The sequence below is a fragment of the Lygodium microphyllum genome, chromosome 20, assembly GCF_053477565.2.
Source record: "Lygodium microphyllum isolate KBCC chromosome 20, Lygodium_microphyllum_v1.1.10, whole genome shotgun sequence".
Classification (NCBI taxonomy): domain Eukaryota; kingdom Viridiplantae; phylum Streptophyta; class Polypodiopsida; order Schizaeales; family Lygodiaceae; genus Lygodium; species Lygodium microphyllum.
The window spans coordinates 35,880,438-35,902,280 of record NC_141154.1 but is presented as its reverse complement, the minus strand read 5'-3'; positions in this window follow the sequence as shown (position 1 = coordinate 35,902,280).

The window sequence follows — 21,843 nt, the reverse complement described above, 5'->3', positions numbered from 1 at the left end:
TCGCGTGGAGGTATTGACAAAATGCGCTCCACAATGGACTGTGGTGTCATGGCAAGGTTTGAGCAAGAGAGCCGACGACGAGCAACGGATCCGAACACGGTTGTGGATGAGATGGAGTATTTTGGGAACTTGCAAAGTATTATTAAGGTGGATTACCGTAGCTTCTCCATGATACTATTCGATGTGCAGTGGTTCAAAGTGGTACTTGGAGGAGCTGGAGCAACAGTTTGACGAGGTCCATCGGGATTTCTCGAAATAGATTCCGAAAAAAAATGGACGGATTTGCGCGACACCTTTGTGTTTCCGGCCCATTGTGAACAGGTGCATGGAGTCATTTGCTTGCTAATTGTAATATGACATGGTTTATGTCACAATGGTTTGAACTCGCTTTGTATGTGTTTGTGAATAGGTAATCTTCTATCCAAACGCCCGACAACCTCGATGGTGGTATGTTATACCTTCAACTCCCCGAAGTGCGAGAGTATATGATCAAAGCGATGTTCCAAGCATAGATGAAGATAATATGCAAATAGAGGGGTCGATATTACAAGGGGTGGAGGCCGTCAAAAGCTTGGAGCCCGCATCGGCTAACAATGATGGAAATACAGGAGTCCAAGAATTTTTTGAGAACAAGACAGACTCATTCTTTTGTGGTGACATGTCTATCGACCTTCCAGTGTATGCGGAGTTGTGTCAGGAGATTAACATGGGACCATAGGATACTTCATACTTGGAGCATCCACTTACTCAATTCGTTGTTTAGATCTCTTATAAAGGTACATAAGATATGCATTTTAAGAGGGATTTTTTAAAATTGATTTATATTATTGGTGCTTTGTATAATTTAAATTGATTATTCTAACACCATTTTTTATTTGTGCAGGTGACATTTTCAGGATGAGTCGAGGGATGAGCGATGAGGAGTTACAGGACATCTTTGCGCGCATGTCTCCGGACCAGCTCGCGAGATTCAGAGAGATGGCAGACCAGGAGCTGTCTCGTTCTTCGTCAGGGCGCTCTGCTAGATCTGCTTCAGCACAATCGGATACTTCGGCTTCAAGCAGACGATCTCGACGCTCACGACTTGGGCTAGAGGGAGGGACTGCATCGGGATCAAGGGGATGCTGCTGTGGAGACACGGATGTGGTGTCTCCGTCACGTCGTTCAGCTGGATCTGCGTCACCTCCAGGATTTGTCACACCTGTGGGGACGTCTACTCCAATTACTCCGGATTTTGCGCAGCCGTCAGCAGGTGGCACCCCTTTGGGTACCACCCCTTTGGGTGCCACTCCGAGAGAGGTTACCCCCATCGGTACACTGGATGTAGAGGGGTCTCCTGGATATGCCCAGGAGCGTGGACGGAGATGGGAGAGGACCCATCTTAGACAGACTCCTAAGGGTTATGGATATCTGGTCGATAGTAGGTCAAGAGCCATCATCATGAATGATGAGGGGAGGAGGGTGATGGCTTGCATGAGAGAATTGTGCCAACAAGTTTTTGGACACAACGTCTTGGATCATTGGAAGAACATACCGGAGGGGAGCAAGGACTACATAGTAGCATCCTTGCATGAGGAGTTTCCGGTGCCAGCCACAGTAGATAGATTCTCTACGGGCTGGATGATGGATTGCATGCATGCATACATGTCACATAGACGATCCGACGCACGCAAGGCAATCAAGAGTGGGGCTGCAAAGCTCGAGTGGTTAGATGCAGACGACTGGCGCCGACTGAGGGAGGAGGCTATAGATTCTCCAGGACGTTGGAGTCAGCAGCGCGAGGCGGTGAGGGCACGACTCAAGGCTAGAGTGTTCCATCATCTTGGGAGTGGTGGCCACAGGACATATTTGGAGGACTTTGTAAGTTTCTCTTTTGTTTTGCTTGTTTGTTTTTTTGAAATATTCTTTATACTGACAATCATGTTTCTAACAGTTAGCATTTTGTTTTCTTTGCAACACTCCATTACAAATCGCGATCCGCAAGGCCTTGAGACTCGATATGCAGAGAGGCACGGTCTCAATGCATTGATCCACCGATTGTATAGATGCGGCAGACCTGTAAATCACTCATCTTTCTTGTCCGTAGTTACCATGAGATATTTGAATGCATTATTGTATGGTGGATTGATGTGTTGTTTCTTTTTCTGCAGAATCCGTTCGATGCTCCTTTGCGGCGGGACGAGCTTTCGGGGGACGAGGATTTGTAGCTCGCCCTTGGATCCTTGGAGCTCACACACCTTTATTTTTTAGTCGCCTGATCTATGTAGACATTTTCTATGTATTAGTGATATCCTGTCATGATTGTACCAATCGCTTTTTATGCGATCATGTATTTATTTCATGTATTAGTTTTATGATTTCAGTATACATTCTTTTTGTTTGCAAGTGCTTTGTATACAGTAGTGCAGAAACTATTTTGTATGGCTCTCATATAGCACACAGTGCACAAAATTTTTTAAATCCATGTTACCGTCGCTATTAGCGTCGCAAATTTACTGCTCGTGTCACTATTGCCGTTGCTATGTGCGTCGAAAATTTATTGGTTGCGTCGCTATTGGCATCGCTATATGCATCGCAGCGACGCATATAGCGACTCCAATAGCGACGCCAATAGCGACGTTTCTATGGCGTTGTCAATAACGACGCTTTTTGCGACGACGGGGGCAAATTTTGTTGTTTGTATTTTTATCGCTTTAAACGTCGGTATAAGGTCTATATCTTGTAGTGATGTACCTTTTTATGATCAAGTTTACCAATGTACTATGAAAGAGACACATTTGTTTTATGTCATGTCGACTTGGACGTGCTAACAACAATTGATCTCCTTGAGCCTCTTACTCATGTAAGGAATTTGTCACTATAAACTAGGACATGGCTGCAAAGTCACATTCTTAAAAGAGAAGACCAAGGACTATGATTGACAAATAATAAGGATAGTGAAAACTAAATGCATGTTGATTTTAATTACTTTCAAGAAAATGTCTTGTCCATAAAGGTAGTATGCCACCCCCATCCTCTTGAGCCATTGATATTTCATACATTCTCATGTTGAATAGGCAAGGCATTTCAACTATTGAGACTCTTTCTTCTTCTATAGGCAATTGCTATCACTCATAAGCCTTAGCCTCTGCTTTAATGCTTTTAAGGTTTTGCTCACCCCTCACAAACTTTGCATCTTTGACATAGAAAAGCTAGCCATGAGATGCAATATCTACCTTGTCCAATGACCACTTGAGTTAGCCTCACTAGATTGGACTAAGGTAGCAAGGTTTTAATCCACACGGATATTTAAAAAGTTTATTATATCAGCTAGCAACACATAGTCTAACTTATCCAACATCATAAAGGTAGACAAGCCTCCTTTTTCAAATGCTTAAATTGGTTACGCATTCTCTAGCTTGTAAGGGAAGAGTATAGGTAGGGTTTGATAATCAAAACTTTGCAAAGTAGTCTTAGCTCTCTTATCTTCCATATCAAAGGGTATCATCTCATCTCCCTCTTCAACCTCTCTAATAGTAATGATAAGTTTCCTATTGTATTCAACATATGCACTGCTTGTGAGGACTCTTTTGGGCCATCCTTATGCATGTAAGGAGATGCAAGTAGCAAAGAAAAGCAAAGGAAAAATGCATTAGATAACACTTCTTTCAATGTAGTAGGTAGTTGTCTTTGTCTTTGTATGCATTGCTAGGTTCTTTTTATCCACATCCTTACTTAGCTTTCACTTCATGACCTTGTTAATTGTATAGTCATCTATATGAACATATTCCTCTACCTCTATGGTGATTGTGCTCCTTGAAGTGATTCATTTGTATTTCTTCCATTTGCTCAATCAACATATTCTTGAGTGTAAAACATTTTAAATAGGGAACAATGCATTGAAAATGTTGGAAAACTCAAGAGTGTGAGCATTATAGAGGAACATAAAGAACGTTATAGTGAGGTTCTCCTCCACATCATCGTCACACTTCAACTTGAACTTCATCTTTTTTTGTGTTTCCTAATAGAGAATATTAGAAGTCAACAAAAAAATCTCCAAGCCAAAAAACTTCTTAAACCACCAAAGTTATCATCTAGTGGTATGAGGGCTCTACACTTCTAAGAGAAACACTTGGGATCCAATCACCTTGTAGATAGCTTTCAAAGCCCTCATTGGTAGGCTTGGAGAGCTTAACAATCTACTATGATAAATTGCAACTATTTGATTACTTGAGCTTCCAATATAATAACCAAGGCCTTGACTTTTGCAAAGCTTCAATGGCCTTTAGCCCTTGGATCTTCTAAAAAAGTTATCTAGATCTTCAATTTCTATCTGCATAATAAACCACAATAGTGTAAGATGTCAATAGATAGATATTCTATAATATTTGTTTATAATGCATAGCAAACTCTGATATAAAGCTCAATGGATATTTTAAAATTATCTTTAATTCCTCAAGTTTTTCATATTCTTCAAGAAGACTATCATCATAAAGATTTATTGAAAATTTTGGTTTCTTCTTTGATGGAGACTTTATATTCTCTTCATACACCATGTCATCAATACCAAGTCTCTGCTAAACTCGTGAGAACTCTTCTTTTATAGATAGCCTCTCCTTTTCATATTCCACGATATGATTACTGTATAAATGCAAGGCTATAGAGCTATCTTGAAAATTCTCTCCCTCAACATCAAGACTTGCTAGCAAATACTATTCATAACCTATAAATTCTTATCAATTTGGCTCTTGCAAAGCAATAATCTTCTTTGAGATAAAAAATTTATTGAATATCGTTTAGCAATACATATCTCTTTTTGTTAATGAGGTAAGTGGAAAATGTTTGGACACAATCAAGAGGACCTTCTTCAATCTCTATACTCAACTCTATCTCCTTTTCTTCCACTTTTGTAATATTCTCACTTTTAAACAAAGCAGCATCAAATCCCTCCACTAACTGGTTCTCAACATTCTCCTAAAATATTTCCTTCTTCTCTTCAACCTCTTTATCTTTACTTGCAATATCCTCTGTCTTTTTCTCTTGTATTGTATGTAAAAAAGAACTATCCATATATTGAAGATATACAAGAAATCCAACATCCTTGTGGATAAAAAGACATTGATGCCGATCTTGATGAAAAGGGCAATCCACTTCCACTTCTTGAATTTCTCATCAATGAGGCTAAACCTTGTTTGCAAAGTTATTCTAGCTACATTGGTAACTTCCACTAGATCCACTATAATGGATAAATCCCTCAATCTCTAGGCTTGGTGTTGTGCTACTATGGGAAGTGTGAAAAACTGTAGAGTGCATCGTCATTCGACTTTCTTGTTGATCTAGAGAGTCAATGTCATATTAGTCATTAGTGTCAGTGTCCGTAATGTGGATGGTTCAAAAATACTAGATTTTTGGACAAGTTTAGCCTGTTTTTGATATTTTGGATATTATTTCTTGTAAATATCCAAAAGCTATAGAAAACTTCTAGAATAGGATGACATGTAAAAAAAAAAGGGGCTTTAAGCTATTTTTAGGGGATTTTATGCAAAAAGAAGGATTGGCAAAATCGTGTGACACACGATCGCAGTTTATAGGCAGCAAACAACACTCCGAACTGGGAGAAGAAGAATGAGTGATATGGGAGAATTCTGTGTAGGTGTCGTGATATTTTACCCCTCTTTTGGAGCCAACGAAAGCATCAATTTGGTAGTTTGGGTAGCAGAGAAGAAGCTACTGTTTGGTGCACGTTTTTGGTCTACAAGGGAATTATCTTCTCAGGATGCAGAAATAAATTGACAGGCTTCACCTCTATGAGTATTATTCTACATCTTCTGTTTCTTCAAACACCTTCTCTTTCATCAATTGCTCTCCTTGAATCTCCCTTCACCCTACTATCTCTTACCCTTGTGGTAGACTTTCGACTCCAAACGCTCCGACAGTGGTGAATCCGATATGAAAGTCGATAGCAAGTGTGTAAAGATGGGGGATTCTGTAGGTTCAAGTGGTGGTGATCCTTTACAATAGATGATTGCTTTGTTGAGGAAACAACAACAATAGTAGTTGTTGTTACAACGATAGATGCAAACTCGGCAGGAAAGTAGAAAGAATTGATTTCTTTAGTGTGAATGCATTGCATGCATTGGGATAGGAATTGAAGCAGTTTATGGGTTAAAATGTTTCGATATTCATCTAGTTGTATGAAGAAAAGATGTTGTTTCATGGGGTACTACAGTATGCATGGAGTTGGTATTTCTCTCATTTGGCCATGCATGCATTGCATAATTGGATTGATGAGTTACATAGAAGAGATGTTGATTGCATAGCTTTTAAGAAAGCTTTGAGAGAAAAGTTTTTCTTGGAAGATGCAGAATTGGTAACTAAAAAGACATTTATAGATTGGATTGAAAAGTCCAATAAAGGGTTGGAGGCTATAACTTTGCTCCATGAATTTGAAAGTTGGTATGCACAGTTGAATGCCAATGAGCAGCAATCATTGGAGAGTCAGAAAATTAATTTGTTTCTAAAGGATGCAGATCCTGTCTTGTAGGAGAAGTTGACTGATCGTTTAGAAGATGCCTCTTCCAAAACAAGGTTGAAATCAGATTGGGCTAATGTAGCTGAGGTAGTACATATGTTGGTAAAGAGAGAGTGGATGAAATGAAGATGGGGTATAGGCACTACACCTGCCAGTGCTCAACAAGGAGCTGAAATTGTAGCTAAGGTGCATGTGGCTATGGCAGAACAATGGGCTATACTTGTTGGTACGGCTCTTGAAGGTGATAATGTGGATGAATTACTTAAAGGCATGTGTGATTTGAGGCTAAAATTGACAAAAATCTATGCAAAGGTTGAAAAGTTGGATGTTAAGGTAGAAGAGAAGGGTCGACGGGCAACAGCCCAAAGACCATACAAAGAAGGATACAAGAAGAGATGCATTTGGTGTGATAGTTTATAGCATGAAAAGCAAGATTGTATAGCCTACCGTGAAGCATAAGCGAAAATGTTAGTATTTTGGAAAAATGGAAAAATACATGCAATAGAAATTGGTTTTCCAATAGAGCCAACTTTTGGAAATGGTGGCATGCAAAAGAGGTTGGAAGAGACGGTAACAAGGACGACATTTGTTGCCATAGATGCAGCCACATATGGGTTGAGAGTTGAAAGGACCAAAGAAGCTTATAAAAAGGAGGCATGGGTGAAACAAAATCTCATGTTTGGATGCAAGCATTAGATTGCATGGAAAAAGGCATTCATTTTCAGCTATGATTATTTGGTCAAGGTTCATAATCAAGAAGCTCTTGTGAAAAAAAAAGAGAAGAAGAGATGAGGACACTCTTGGTCCTTCCTCTTTAGGCCCATCTAAACGCATAACATGAAGTAAAATGGAGCAGTAGAAAGAGGCTGAAAAAGCCATACCTGAGTATGTTATGGAGGATGCATCTCAAGAGAAGAAACAAGAAGGGCAGAAAAGGGGCAAGCAGCCTAGTTACAAGTTACAATCAGATCTTGAGATTGCCACAAACCTTAAAAAGGTCTTGGAAGATTGCATACTTGGCAATAGAGTGGAATTCACACTTGGCAAAGTTCTTGGAATTGCAATGCATGAATTTCATGATGCAATCATTGATATGCTGAAACAAAAAAGACAGTTTGATGGTAAAGTTTTCAAGCATTGATGTAGGTTGACAAAGACATAGAGAAAAAACTTCAAAGGGAATATGATGATGCATGTAATGCTAATTTGGAGTAGACTGATGTTGAAAATGGGTTGAATGGGAGTGTAGACAGCAAGCTTATGGCTAAAATTGGTCTTATGGGACAGTAGTAAGCATAGAGAGAAGGCTATGTATAATGGGGGTGTCCATCAACAAATATATGAAGAAGAAGATACTCATTTTATTCCAAGCAGTCATTATTCACGAACGCATTGGGCTCATGCTATAACAAAGACAATTGTTAAAGTGGGAGAAAGAGAGATGCCTTGCATAGCTCTCTTGGATCATGGTTTCAAAATCAATGTTATGGCACGCAGCTTGTATGAGAATGGAGGTTGGCCGATTGATGTAGATCCGAGGATGGTGCATGTGGGTAGTAAACAATTCATCAGGGGATCTTTATGCAACTTGTTTGAATGTACTCATTATGACTATTGGAGATGTTAGGGATGAATATCATTTTTTTGTGCAAGATTCATGTAGTTATTCGGTGATTTTGGGGTAGTCCTATATTTCAGAATCCAAGCTTGAAACAAAAGCCTTGGATAATGTTCTTTTATATGCTCGGGTTTGGAGTAAAGACAATAAAAAGGCAGTACAATTTCTCATTATTTATGTGAATCATCCTTGCAATTGGGATAGGTTGCGGGATAATCCCATGCCACCTAATGCACGAGACTTTAAGGGTTTTTAAACAGCACAGCTATAAGTGGAGGCTATGGCAGTGCCTCTAGGAAGATAAATATGTATCCAAGAAAGGGGAAAATTGTGTTTGTGTTTGGATTGCATGAATGGACAGCATCTAGTCTTGGCAGTTTTAAGAATATTTCAGCCTTGTGTAGGCCTGAAGAGAAATATGTAGGATGGGCTAAAAAAGAGCTAAAGACATATGGTTTGATAGCTGCAAATGAAGGTATTTCAGGGCTATTTTCAGGGCTGATTGATGTTGATACATTGCCTGAAATTTTTGCAGCAATTAATGCTGAAAATAGGGTACCAAAAGAAGTTATTATGTTGACACTTTAGAGATGTATGAAGTCATTCAAGAGTTTACTGAGCATGAATGTTATGGGCTGCAAAACAGGGCTAGAGCAAGGGTGGATACAAAGTACAAAACAGTTGCAAAGAAGGTTAAGATTGTGGCTTTGCCTTTACCACCTGAAAGTGATGGGTTGACTGAAAAAGTGTCTCAACAGCCTAGTTTGCAGGATCCACATGGAGTAGGACATAAAATTACAACTGAAACTTTACAAAAGCCGAAAATTGGTGATACAAGCTTTCTTTTGCTTGTAGAAAGAGCTTGTTTTTTGCAAATGTTGGCAAGGCATGGGAAAGCCTTTGCCTTTCAGTTAGATGAAATTGGATGTATAGTGGCACCTATGGTGATCTTTATAGTACCTCATGTGCCATGGGATTTAAAGCCTATTCTAGTACCTCGGGCATATTTGCCTAAGTTGCTAGAGCATTTGAATGAGAAGAGAGGATGTAGATTTTGGATCCCTCTTCAGCTCCATATTCAAATTGGGGGTTTACTATTCTAAAGAAGAATGGTTTTTTGAGGTTTATATAGAATTTACAACCAGTTAATAAGGTCACCATAAGGAATGTTGGATCATGCCCAATAGTGGATGACTTTGCAAAAGCATTTGCAGGCAATGTAATTTACTCTATGGGAGATTTATATTCAAGATATGATAAGTTCTAGCTTGCATTAGAAAGCCGGGTTATCACTACCATGAAGACACCACTTGGATTGGTTAGGATGTGTATGCTTCCACAGGGAGCAACCAATTCAGTGGCGTATATGATGAATGCTATGCATAAAGTTTTGAGGGAGCATATCCCTCAGTTGACCTTACCCTTTCTTGATGATGTGCTGATAAAAGGGTGTGATACCCATGAGAAGATTAAAGATGTAGAAGGTTTGTGGCTGATCATATTGTTGATTGTGATAGGATTTTGAGCCGTCTTGAAGAAGTGCACTTGACTTTGTTAGGAGAAAAGTCGATTTTTGGAGTGAAGTATTAGTTGTTGGGCAGATGTGTGGACCATATGGAAGAAAGCCCTCACCAGTAAAGATTGATGCCATAAGGAGGATGTGGGAGACATGTTTGAATGTATCCGAGAGGTAAGAAGATTTTTGGGTGCATGTGTCTTTTACTTAATATATGGATTCCACATTTTGCTCATGTGGCTGAAAGTTTATATCAGCTCTTGAGAAAAGGGTAAAAGTTTTGGTGGGGTAAACAACATACGAAGGCAGTTTAAAAGTTAAAGAGCTTATTGATTTCAGCCCCAACACTAAAGAGAGCAAATTATAAGAATGGGCAACCTATTATTCTCATCGTGGATACAAGCCCAATTGGCATTGGTTGGGTAGTGGGATAGGATGATGCTGATGGGAATAGGTATGCCATTCGGTTTTTGGAGCAAAGGTCCTCAATGAATGACAATGATGGTATTCTCTATTGGAAGAGAGGGAGAGAGATAGAGTGGAGCAGAAGATGAGCCTCAGCTCATTACTGTTCTTCTTCCATTATTTTTCCATCATACTCACTGAAAGAGACTTACACAAATAGGTATGACTAACCAAGATTAACTATGGTTAAGTCACTGACTACACCAACTTATTGAATGTCACACATGTGTACAGTTGTATCTAGCTAATGTCAGTCACACACATAAAGATAGACTGACTGAAGAGTAGCGGGAGCTTGATATTCTAACACTCCCCCTTAAGCTCAAACCATTTGATAAACTCCAAATAGCTATTTGAAGCATATGAACTTTTCTTTACCAAGACGCTTGGTAAATATATCTGCTACTTGGTCTTTAGTCTTCACATGAATCAAGTCAATCTACCCTGTAAGAACCATTTCTCTGATGAAATGGTAGCGAACCTCAATTTGTTTGGACCTAACATGGTAGACAGGATTGCTAGCCAATATAACACTATTGAGGTTATCACAATGCAATCTCACTCTGCTTTCCAGCTGTATTCCCAAGTTTTCCAGCAGTTTCATTGCCCAAACTGCTTCACAAGTTGCTAAGGCAGCTCCTCTATACTCAGCTTCTGTATTAGACAATGCAACAATAGGTTGTTTCTTACTCTACCAACTGATCATACTACTACCCAATCCAAACTCATAACCACTGGTTGACCTCCTGTCATAGGCACAACCAGTCCAATCAGCATCAATAAACCCTGTTAAGTCAAGGGATTTTCCATATGCATAAAACAACCCATATTTGTTGTGTTAGTAGGCAGAAATTTCTTTATCTTCTTCATGCTTCTTTGGCATTCTTTGCTTTTCTCGATCTTCTGGGTGTCTTTGATCTTCTTTGACTCCTTCTTGGTTTTATACTCTTCATCTTTGACTTGTTCTTCATTATCTTGTACTCTAGTATTATTTGTGAGGTCCTTTTGGTCTTCTTTCTTGAGATCATACAGCATATTGTCCTTCATTTTGCTTGCTTTGACACTCTTTATTTTGCTCGCAGCTTCTTTGACTTTGACTTTGCTCTTCTTGTCCCTCTCAAGCAAAGGTATCATGATTTCCAAGACAGCTAGAGTGTCTTCAAAATCTTCAAATAAATTCATTGGTTGCTCTTCAAAAAAAGTAAATCCAACCATCCCTACAAGTAGAATAAACAAGTCTTCATGAGAAAAACCTTCATGCTTTGCATTCTCATTACTAAGAATTAGCCTCAAATCTCTCATTTTGTAGGAGAAGAGTTGAAAGATTTTGTGTCAAGAACCCAAGTGTAAGGTAGTTTGAAGACACACTCTGTAGTATCAAGAGATACTATGTCTGGACTTGAGTTTGATGATGAATCTTGATGCTTGTCTTGTCCTTCAATGTGGGAGCTTTCGCTCAACCGCCAAGACCCTCGGACCGCTTATTCTTTCAAGCGTTTCAAGCGCGCTCTAATGGCTATCTCTCACCTAGCCGATGCGCTGTCGATCCTATGAGTGTAGTGAGCTTACCTTGATGCTCGATCGAGTACCCTCCTCCCTCTTGCACTCCGGTAGCTCCACGATCCTAGATGCTAGCTCAAGCATCCTCAAGCCTCCTCCATCTCCAAGCTCCATCCTCCATAGCCGCGCACGCAAGAGGAGAGAAGAGAAGAGAAGAGAAGAGAAGAAGAGGAGAGGAGATGGTGAAGAGCTTCACCCTCTTGATCCCTCACTCTCACACACACTCACTCCCTCACACTCTCACACTCCCTCTCTCAAGAGCACACACAAGCAAGAAAGAGAGAAGAAGAGAGGGAGAAGAAGACTCCTTTTGCCACACACCAAAGAATGAGCTTCTCATTCACTTTTCAACTTTATATACAAAACCCTAAATCCCTTTTGGGCGGTCATCCCCTTTTCCTCTTTTTTACATGACCGGCCATAGCCTAGGCCCTTTTCCCCATTGTCCTTCTATCTTCCTAGCTTCCTTTCCACCGCCCATCTACATTTACAATTTGCATGGGTGAGAGCCCGGTGCTCTTTTACAAGATTTCAGGGTGCGCCTTTTTATTTAAAAATGCGCCTTTCCCCTTTTGTATTTGCCTTGGACTTTTAAGGTTGCCCTTGCGCCTTTGGCCTTTTCTCCTATTCTTTCTTTAGTCGGGCTACCTTTTTTTCGCCTTTGCCCTGCATCTTTTTTATTTCCAAAAGCTTTCTTCGTGTTGGGGTTAACATTACCCCCTCCTAGACGAGTGCCAGTTCCATGGCACTCCTTGTCGTAGGTAGCAGGCGGTAGCATGCACCAAAGACGTGGGTGACAAGGACGCCTGTGGTTTTCGTGAATGAGTGTTCGTGGTAGGGCTATTCTGTGTGGGGTTTGCATTGGTGGCCGGCACACGTGTTGGTTTGTTGGGGATTCTACACAGGACTATTCTTTCAGGGCTTGTCGGATGGTGAGGGGTAAGCAGTCAGAGTTGGTTGTTGATGAAGAACGAATGACACTTCCGTTATGGTCTTCAACACCTGCAAATGAAAACCTCTCAGGTGGTCTCTCCCTAAGGGTAGTGCTAGTCTTCTCTATTGTGCACAAGACATATTTGATTAGTTTGGGAGACAGGTCGAACTCTAAGAAAGCTGAGAGTATTGTCCTACACTTGAGGATCCAAACTGTGTATATACTTCAGTGTAGGCATTATGTGAGTGCTTGTGCATACTTAGACATTATGTAGTTAGAAGACTGTCGGCCTGGTTCCTTGTATAGCAAGGGGTCGGTGAAGCAAGGGGCTAAGTTGATGGAAAAATTTGTCAATGAAGACGGGGAGTACACTTGAAGATTGCTTGAGACGTCAGTATGGTCTTTCCATTGTCTTTCAAGCCTTGCTTACCACTCTGGGTTGTAATGGCATTGAGATGAGTGCAAAAGAATTGTGCAAGTGGTTCAGGGTGACAGGTTTAATCATAGGCGAGGCAAGCTCCCTAGGTATGTCATGCCCTTAATGTGCCTTGAACAAGTGTGGGGGATCTATGAAAGGGCTAGGGGATTAGGGGTGGAGCCAGCCGACCAAGGTCGCTAGACATACCTAATTTGAGGACCCCTAGGTGCGGTGCTGTGATTGTGTTTTTTTTTTGCCAATATAATAGCATGAGGAGGCGTATACATGGAGGCAAGCGGTACAAAGACATGACAGGAGCTTACGCCTCGTCATCTGAATAGTGGTTAGGGGTTGATGGAGGGTAGGGGGCCTTGCTAAGGAATTTTCGACTCAACAAGTAGCCTTTGATGTGGAGGCGGGTTTTGAGGGTGGTGGTAGAAAGGAAGGGGTGGTTGCACTGGGTGAATTTGCTGTCGTTCATGTCTTCGAGTAGTGCACTGCAGAAAGATGGCAAAAGAGAAGCACGCATCATGAGGCGAGTCATGGTGTTGCTGTCTATGGCGTTGGGGTTAAAATAGAGGGGTGGGAGGTGGCGTTCTTGGGGTGCGGGCTCTTGGTGGACTAGGATCCTAATTAACCTAAGATAATTACAAGTGGTGATGAATGCGGGGTCGGGGCAAGAGGTGAATTCGCTAAGAAATTTATCTATAGAGCTATACAAGTCGGGGAGGGTGAAGAGGAGGGCGTTTCTATGGGAGGTGCTATTGGTATTATAGATGATGGGGAAATCGAACCTGCCGTGGATGGACGGATTGAAGTCCACTCCTACCCTTCGAGAATACGGCATGAAAGTGGGGTCGTTTCTTTCTGAAGGGAGGGTGTTGCAAAATGCCATCCACGCTTCCAGGTTGACGTCAAAAATGCATCTCCTCCAGGTGGGTTGGCAATTATAGCCTTCCACTGATCTAGGCACCTGGAGGACTTTATCTCGCCAAAACTCGCGGTCCTCGGCTCCCCAAGCAGTTGGGTGAGCCTCACGCTTCGCTAACCATTTGGCTTTGAGCCTTGCCCCCATGGTAATGACATCCTCCACCAGTTGAATGGGAAGCACCCTATTCAAGGCATCGGGAAAATCAAAGCACAAGTCGAAGGGGTCGCAGTTATACTCCTGCTGTTCCCAGATAATCAATTCGGCACGGAATTTGGCAAGGGAGTCTTGGGTGCGCAGTAGGAGAGGGGCAGGCTGTCTCGGGACAGGTATGGCATTCAGCTTTCTTCTTGCCTTCTCCACCATCTCTTTTCTACGGTTGGTTTGGGCTGCTCTTCTCTCGGCAGATGTATCAGGGGGCTGTACTTCAGCTTGTTGTGGTTGAGGGGGTGGTGGGACGTATTCCTCCTCCTGAGGTCCCAGATCGAGCTCCGGTTCACCCCCTTCTGCTTGCTCGTCTTCTTGTGTTTTTTCCTCTGTGAAACCGAGGTCATCTATTTCCTGCGCCGTCAGGCCTACCTGTGCAAGATATCTTCTCTGCTCTTCTCGGCTCTGTGGCGGGCCTCCTAGCTGCAGCAGCACGTGTAGGCCTGCTGTGAGAGCTCTGCGCGCAATGATTAGTTTCCTTTGGAGCTGATCATTGGCTTCATCTCCTTCTGGTTTGGTGGCGTGGAGCAGCGTATTGAGAAAGGTGTGCTGCTAGGCTATCATGGAGAGCTGGGCTGCTTCTGCCTGATTCTCAGCCAGCACCCTGTCTCCTTCGGCCTTGGCTAGCCGGCGTACTAAGTCCCGTACTCTATGCTCGTTATGATCGGACCATTCTTTTGCCCTTCTTTCCATATCTTCTAGGATCTCCCCCTGATGGAGAGTCATTGCCATGAGTTGTTGCTGCTGGGTCTCGAGCTCACGGTGCAGGCGGGACTACTCATGGTGTTCCTCTGCGATTTGCGCATTGAGCTAGTCCAGCTTCACCTGCATCCTTCGCACATGTTCTGCCCTTAATTGATCCAACTCTGTAGCCTCCTGTCTGATTTTGTCAAGCTGGCTTTGCGCTTCCAGGTTGGCTGCAGATAACTGATCATTCTTGCGCCGAAGGTGGGCATTCGTTTCCCTCTCCCCGTTGAGATGCTCCATCAGGATTTTCCTTCTTCCCTCCCAAGCAGCGTCGCGTTCCTTCAGGGCTCTTAGTTCTTCTGCCTCCTTAGTGCTGGCTTCCTCCCTGAGCACAACGATTTTCCTTTGATATTCTGTTATCTGCTTCACTCTGTCCAGCTGGAGGGCGGCTTGTGATTCTCATTCCGCTGCCAGCTCCTCCACGGCTATCCTCCTTTCCTGTCTGGCTCTTTACAACTATGCGAGCAGCTCCTTCACGTACTCCTTGTAGTGGCCTGCTGGAGGTGGGGGGTGGGGCATGGTTGTAGTGGTGGCAACCTCTTCTAATTTTTATCTTTTCAATTCCGACCTTGGCTCCAGTTTGGCCATGGCTGCCCTTTTGGCTCCTGAAGTTGGGGTGGCCACGGTCGCTTCCCTTGCCAGCTCCCTTTCCACCAGAAACTGCAGCCAGGTGACCACTTGCTCTCGTCGACCTTTGGGGTGTGCCCCCAGGTGGCGGTGGCAGGGGGTGTCACCATGATAGGGGTGGCTTGCATGGCTGGCATGAGGAGAGGGGAAGCTGGCCTGATTAGGTCCTTTCCTTTTCCTTCTGCAGGGGGCAGGTGCACAATTTCCGACACACCAATACTGGGACCGGGTGCCTCAGGTTGGTGCGAACCCCCTGCTCCTTCCACGTCTCTTCTTTGCTGTTCCTCGATGGAGCGATGGGTTGCCAGCTCCAAATCTTCCTCTTCCTTCCTTCTCAGCTCCTCCTCGGCCCTTTTTTTTCTTTCCTTCTCATCCCTTACCGACTTCCTTTGGGCCCATTCGAGCTCTTCCTTCTCTTTCTTCTTTCACTCCTCCTCTCTTTTTCCATGTAGGGCCTTAGTTCGTTGTTCCGCCTTCCTTTTTGGTGTAGCCTGGGGTTCTCCCTCCTCGTCGGTGTTCGTTTCCGTTTCATCAGACTGCTCTTCCACATGAGGCTGGGACTGCGATGGTGATTCGCCACTTTTCTCGTCACCTCCCTGTTTGTCTTCTCCTGCTTGTCCCTGCCCTATCGCTTCTTGAATGATTGCGGTAAGGACACCTCCAAACCCTATGGTGGAGGCCTTGGAGGATGAGGCTTTGTGGGTCGATCGAGGTGAAGGGGATTCTCCTGCCATGGCTCTTCCTCCTGTCGCTAGGGCCTTCACCGAAGCCTCAATTGTCTTTCTTACGAACCCATTGAGGTTCACCTCGTCTAGCGATTGCGCCGCGATGCTTTTGAGCAGAGGTACATTGATTCTGGACATAATGCTGTTGTACTGCTGGCTTGAGAACATGGCATGCATCATCTTTGCCTGCAGCTGAATCTCTTGGTTGGGGATGTCCGCCAGGCTAATTCCGTCGTTGGTGTGAACCTTAACTTTATCCATCCCCAACATGGCATAGACGTCTTTTTTTGGTTTCCTTTCCACCTTGTTTGGCAGCCCTAGTGCCCTTTTCACCAGCTCGGGGGTTAGCTCGACCTACACCTGTCTTGTAGCTTCCCTGTCCCGCACCGTGACGGTGCCCCTGTTTCTGTTGAAGGTACGCAAGAACTCAGCGCACAGGGTGTAGTTTATCCTCTGGCCCACTGCGTATAGGTACCTTTATAGGTGGCATTGCTCTATAATTTGACGTACCGCCGGTTCTTCGATGACTATGTCTTCGAGGTTGAATATGTGGCAGAACTTCAGCTGGTTGAACGCTCTTGTTTCCACCGTGAGGCCGTACTTCACTTGTTCTTCCTCCGAGAAGGGGAGCTTGCTTGCTTTGTCTTGGCTTGCCATGGTCGCCACCTGCACATTTAGCCAATTCCCTTTTTAGTATTTTTTGGCAACTAATTTGCTGGATGACCAAAAGCATAGCAGATTTTATTGCCCATAGCCCTAACTTTTCCTTTCAAACTTCTATCACCTCCTTTTATATGGCATTTCAATTTTGAGCCTTTCACACTTGGTTTACTTTTTAGATTTAACTTCGTTTATCCCCTTACAATTTTGAGCCTTTCACATTTGGTTTACTTTTTAGATTTAACTTCGTTTATCCCCTTACTGCCCCTTCCCCCTTTTGGAAAAGAAGAATCCGTCCCAGGATTGGAGGTTGTGGGGCCAAGGCGTTCATGTTTATTTTTGTAGGAGCCAAACATAGAAGTTGGGGTTATATTCCAGGTGTGCAGCGCAGTCCAGGTCACAGGGTCGAATGCCTACATGTGTGATCTACGTGAGGACATCTGTGAGCAAATCACCAGAGTCGACCCGACTTGCGATGTGGAGCTCTTCCTCTGTTAAGAGGCGGTCGAGATAGGGGTGCCCTGAGATAGACCCCGAAGAGTGGTTAACACTCTATACGAGGTAGGCATGACGTAGGTGGGATCATACTCGACCGTTTTGACGGCTCGGCGTTGTTCGGCGTTGGTCATTATGCGGCATCCGTCGACTTCCCATTTCAACCTAAGAGTGTACCACTGCTTCAAGAAGGGTGATCCCGTATCTGCCAGGTGGGATAACCTTGCGCTCTCTTGGTCAGTGATGGTAGACGTTGTCCGTGGGTCAAATGATGTGATGAGGCATTGCCCTACGATTCATGGTCTTGAGGCATCGGGGGACAAGGACTGATTAGACTTGAGGTCGACGTAGAACTAGTGTGTTTGACAGTTGGGATTTTAGGGATCCACAGCGAGGCATTCCCCTCATAGTAGCCTTGTGCACACAGGAGGATTTTAGGGACCCATATTTGTTTAATCACGCGGCACTTGCGATGATGGCGTCTTGGTTTCCTAGGTTTAGATTTGTAGGTCTTCTGCAGACATGCGCGTCTAGTTCTAGGTAGCTCTCGAGGCTGCTTAGGTACCCATTGCAAGTGAAGCTGTTGGGGTTTTGCTTTGGGTGCTGCAGGCTGCGGTTTATGGGGATCTGGGTGCGGTAGATATGCATGGCCCCCCTCCTTAGTCCTAGCTATAGCTGTTTCTATCGGTGGCCCTGTGAGCGGTGATAGGGTTACGAGGCCCTTGCTGAAAGTCATGACAATACGCACATTGCCGATCGTTAAGTGGATGCGTTGCGACTCATAATCAACATTGCAGTGGGTCTGCTTTTTAAAGGTTCGCCCGAGCAATGACTCTGTGCTTGCATCCATGGTACTTGGCAACACGTAAAACAGCATGGGGATAGTTTCAGACTTGATAGAAACGGCAACTCGGCATGTGCCGAGAATCGGGTAGGATTGAGCCCCATATGGGCTTAATTTGGCTATTGTGGGATGAAGTATTGGCGTGCCAAGCTGGATCCAATGCTTGTGCGTTAAAACGTTAAAATCCGCCCCCTCGTCAATCAGGGCATCGAAGGAGCACGTCTGCTTGGCAGTGACCGTGACACGGAGGTAGGCGGGTTCTACAGGCTCCTCCTCATTCTCACAGATTTCCGTAATTGTGGCTACTCGTATTTTGACAGGTGGTTCTACCATTGGTGGCTCATGCAAGGGATGAGTGGGCGGGTAGTACTTCTTGACCCGGCTGCCATTGAAGAAGCCCATCCCTTCACCATCCAGTGTTTCCAACTCGACATTACCAGTTCGGCTGATTGCCCGGACCTTGAAGGGTCCGAGACCTCTGAATTTCATCTTTTGCTTATGTCCTTTAACTGAGTAGAGGAGCACTAGGTCACCCTGCTCAAACTCCCGTCGCTTGACATGTTTGTCAAACCAGCTTTTGCGTCGGGCTTTCTCGCAGATAAGTGCGTGGGTGGCTAGAAGATGAACCTCTGACAGGCGTTCCATCTCAACCAAGCGTTGTGTCCATGCTTCCTTCCCTTCCCATCGTTCTTGGAGCGCTATCCTCAGGCTAGGGACGAAGAACTCTAATGGGAGAATGGCCTCAGTCCCATAGGTTAGCCTAAAAGGTGTTTGACCGACGACCGTTTTATAAGCTGTTCGGTAGGCCCACAAGGCTGCCATCAACTTGTTATCCCAGTCGCTTCGTGAGGCTGAGACTACTTTAGTCAGGACATTGATGAGAATTTTGTTGGTTGATTCCGCCTGGCCATTAGCCTGAGGATAGTATGGTGAGGATTTGCGATGGATGATGAGAAAGGTGGATAGGAGATGGGCTATCACTTCGTTGATGAAGTGTGTTCCCTGGTCGCTAACCAGTTTGATGGGGCAACCAAAACGCGAGATTACTTGCTCCCATAAGAACTTGGCAGTCATCCTAGCATCGTTTCTCCGCGTGGCTCTCGCCTCCGCCCATTTGGTGAGGTAATCCGTGGCCACCACGATGTACCTGGCTTGTGAGTATTGCGCCGCAGGGCTGATGGGTCCTATGAAGTCAATCCCCCATTTTTTGAAGGGTTGGCGAGCAATAACAGGGGTTAACTCCATCTGATCTTTACGAATCGGGACTTTTGTCCGTTGGCACTCGTCACAATGCTTGACGAATTGTGTAGCATCGCGGAAAAGTGTGGGCCACCATAGCTGGGACTGCAACACCTTCCGTGCTGTCGTGTCTTCGCTAAAGTGTCCTCCTGCAATACCGTTGTGCGCCTCTGAGAGCACATCGTGCATCTCATACTCACATACGCACCTACGTAGCAATCCATCTTGCGCCAGCCTATAGAGCTGGCCTGTAATCAGCTGGTAGGGCTGGATTTTCAAGATCAAGCACCTAAGCCGTGCCCGTTCTATTGGTCGTTCAGACAACCCATGCTCGAGCACTTGAACTATGTCGTCTACCCAGTATGGTGTCAGATCGGCCCTGAATAGGTCTCCTTCGTTGGACAGGTGGCATAAGTGGCTGTCCGGTAACTCGTCCATGATGCCTTGTCCAGCGGCTTCTCCTGTGGGTATACGGGACAAATGATCAGCCATGTAATGTTGTTTTCCCTTCCGCACCACCACGGAGAAATCGAACTCTAGGAGCAGGAGAAGCCATCGAGCTATACGTCCTGTAGCACAAGGTTTGTTCACTAAATAGAGCAGGGCTTGATGGTCTACGAAGAAGGTGAAGGGGGTGGCCAGTAGGTAATGCCGGAACTTCTTCACGGTGAACACCATGGCTAATCCCTCCCTTTCTGTTGTCGAATAATTCATCTCCGTCTCAGTGAGTTGCCTGCTAGCAAAACTCACTGGGTAATCTAGGTTATGCTCACCAGGTTGGCACAACATTGCCCCCATGGCAAACTTAGAGGCGTCAATGTGTACGTGGAAAGTAATGGTCCAGTCTGGGGCTCGTAGAATAGGTGCCATTGTTAGAGCCTTTTTCAATTCTTTGTACGCCCGTTGGCATGCTTCGGTCCACTCGAAGACAATTAACAGCTTGTACAATGGCCTAGCGATCAACGCGTAGTTCAGTACAAACCGCCGATAGTATCCTGTGTGACCTAAGAAGCATTGAACTCCCCTGTAATTACCTGGGGGTGGAAGGTCAACGATAACTTTGACCTTCGAGAAGTCCGTGGCAATGCTGTTCTTTGACACCACGTGTCCTAAGATGCATCCGTGCTTCACCCAAAACTAACATTTCAAGGGGTTCAGGGAGAGACCGTATAGGCGACACCATTCAAAGACCGCGCGGAGTTTGTCTAGATGTTCAATCCAGGTCGAATGGACACATCGACAAAGACCTCTAACTCCTTATGAAGCATGTCCTTGAATATGGTGCACATGAGGCATTGAAAGGTGGCGGGGGCATTGGTTAACCCGAAGGGCATGACTACGTACGCAAAGACGCCCCACTCAGTGGCGAAGGCGGTCTTGTGCCTGTTTGCAGGATGCACTTGCACCTGATTGTACCCCGAGAAGCCATCCAAGAAACTATAGGCTTCCTTACCTGCCACTCTCTCAAGCATGTGCTCGGTGTACGGTAAGGGGTAGTTGTCTCTCTTTGTAGCAGCGTTCACCTTCTTGTAATTGACGCACACACGAATCTTGCCGTTTTTCTTCATCACAACGACTATGGGTGACACTAGTCTGTGTGCTCAATTTCGTAAATGAATCCAGCTCTCATCAGCTTGTCAATTTCCTCCTTGACAGCATGAGCATGCTTTGGATTCATGGGGTACGGTCGCTGCTTGACCGGCGTTGCATCCGTCGTCATGGGTATGTTGTGAGTCACAACACTCGGATCCACCCCTCGTAGCTCATCTAAGGACCAAGCAAATATGTCTATGTACTCCCGCAAAAGAGTGACAAGACTGGACTCCTCTTCAGTAGTCAAGTCCTCGGCAATGAACACTGGTCGGGGTACTTCCCCTTCCAGGGCTAGGTTTGTCTCCTTGACCTTGGCTGGCCCTTTGATTGGTTCACTGGTTTGCCCTTGGCGCTTGGCACTTAGCAGAATCACTACCCTGTCCCCTTTTTTGAATTTAGAGAAGCGTTTAGGGAGGTCTTGCGGCTTCCTTTGTTCCTCTGATCGTGCATCCTTGGGACGCTTTGCCTCATCCTGCTGCAACCGTCTGCGCCTCAGGTGGACAGGTAAGTCCCCCTTGGTGCGTCTGGTCATGGGCGGCCTAGGGATTTCTGGGTCACTATCCGAAGTAACTTCCGATTCAGAGTTAAACCCCCCATTTTCACTAGAGGAGGTGGTCTCCCATGGTGGCTGCAGTTCAGATGGCGATTCGGTTCTAAGTAGCGCTACCGTTCCTGGTTGGGTTAGGCTGGCTTGCTCAAGGTCTACTGCTCCTATCCGTTCCAACCAAGCACGATCACATTTCGTACACATAACTC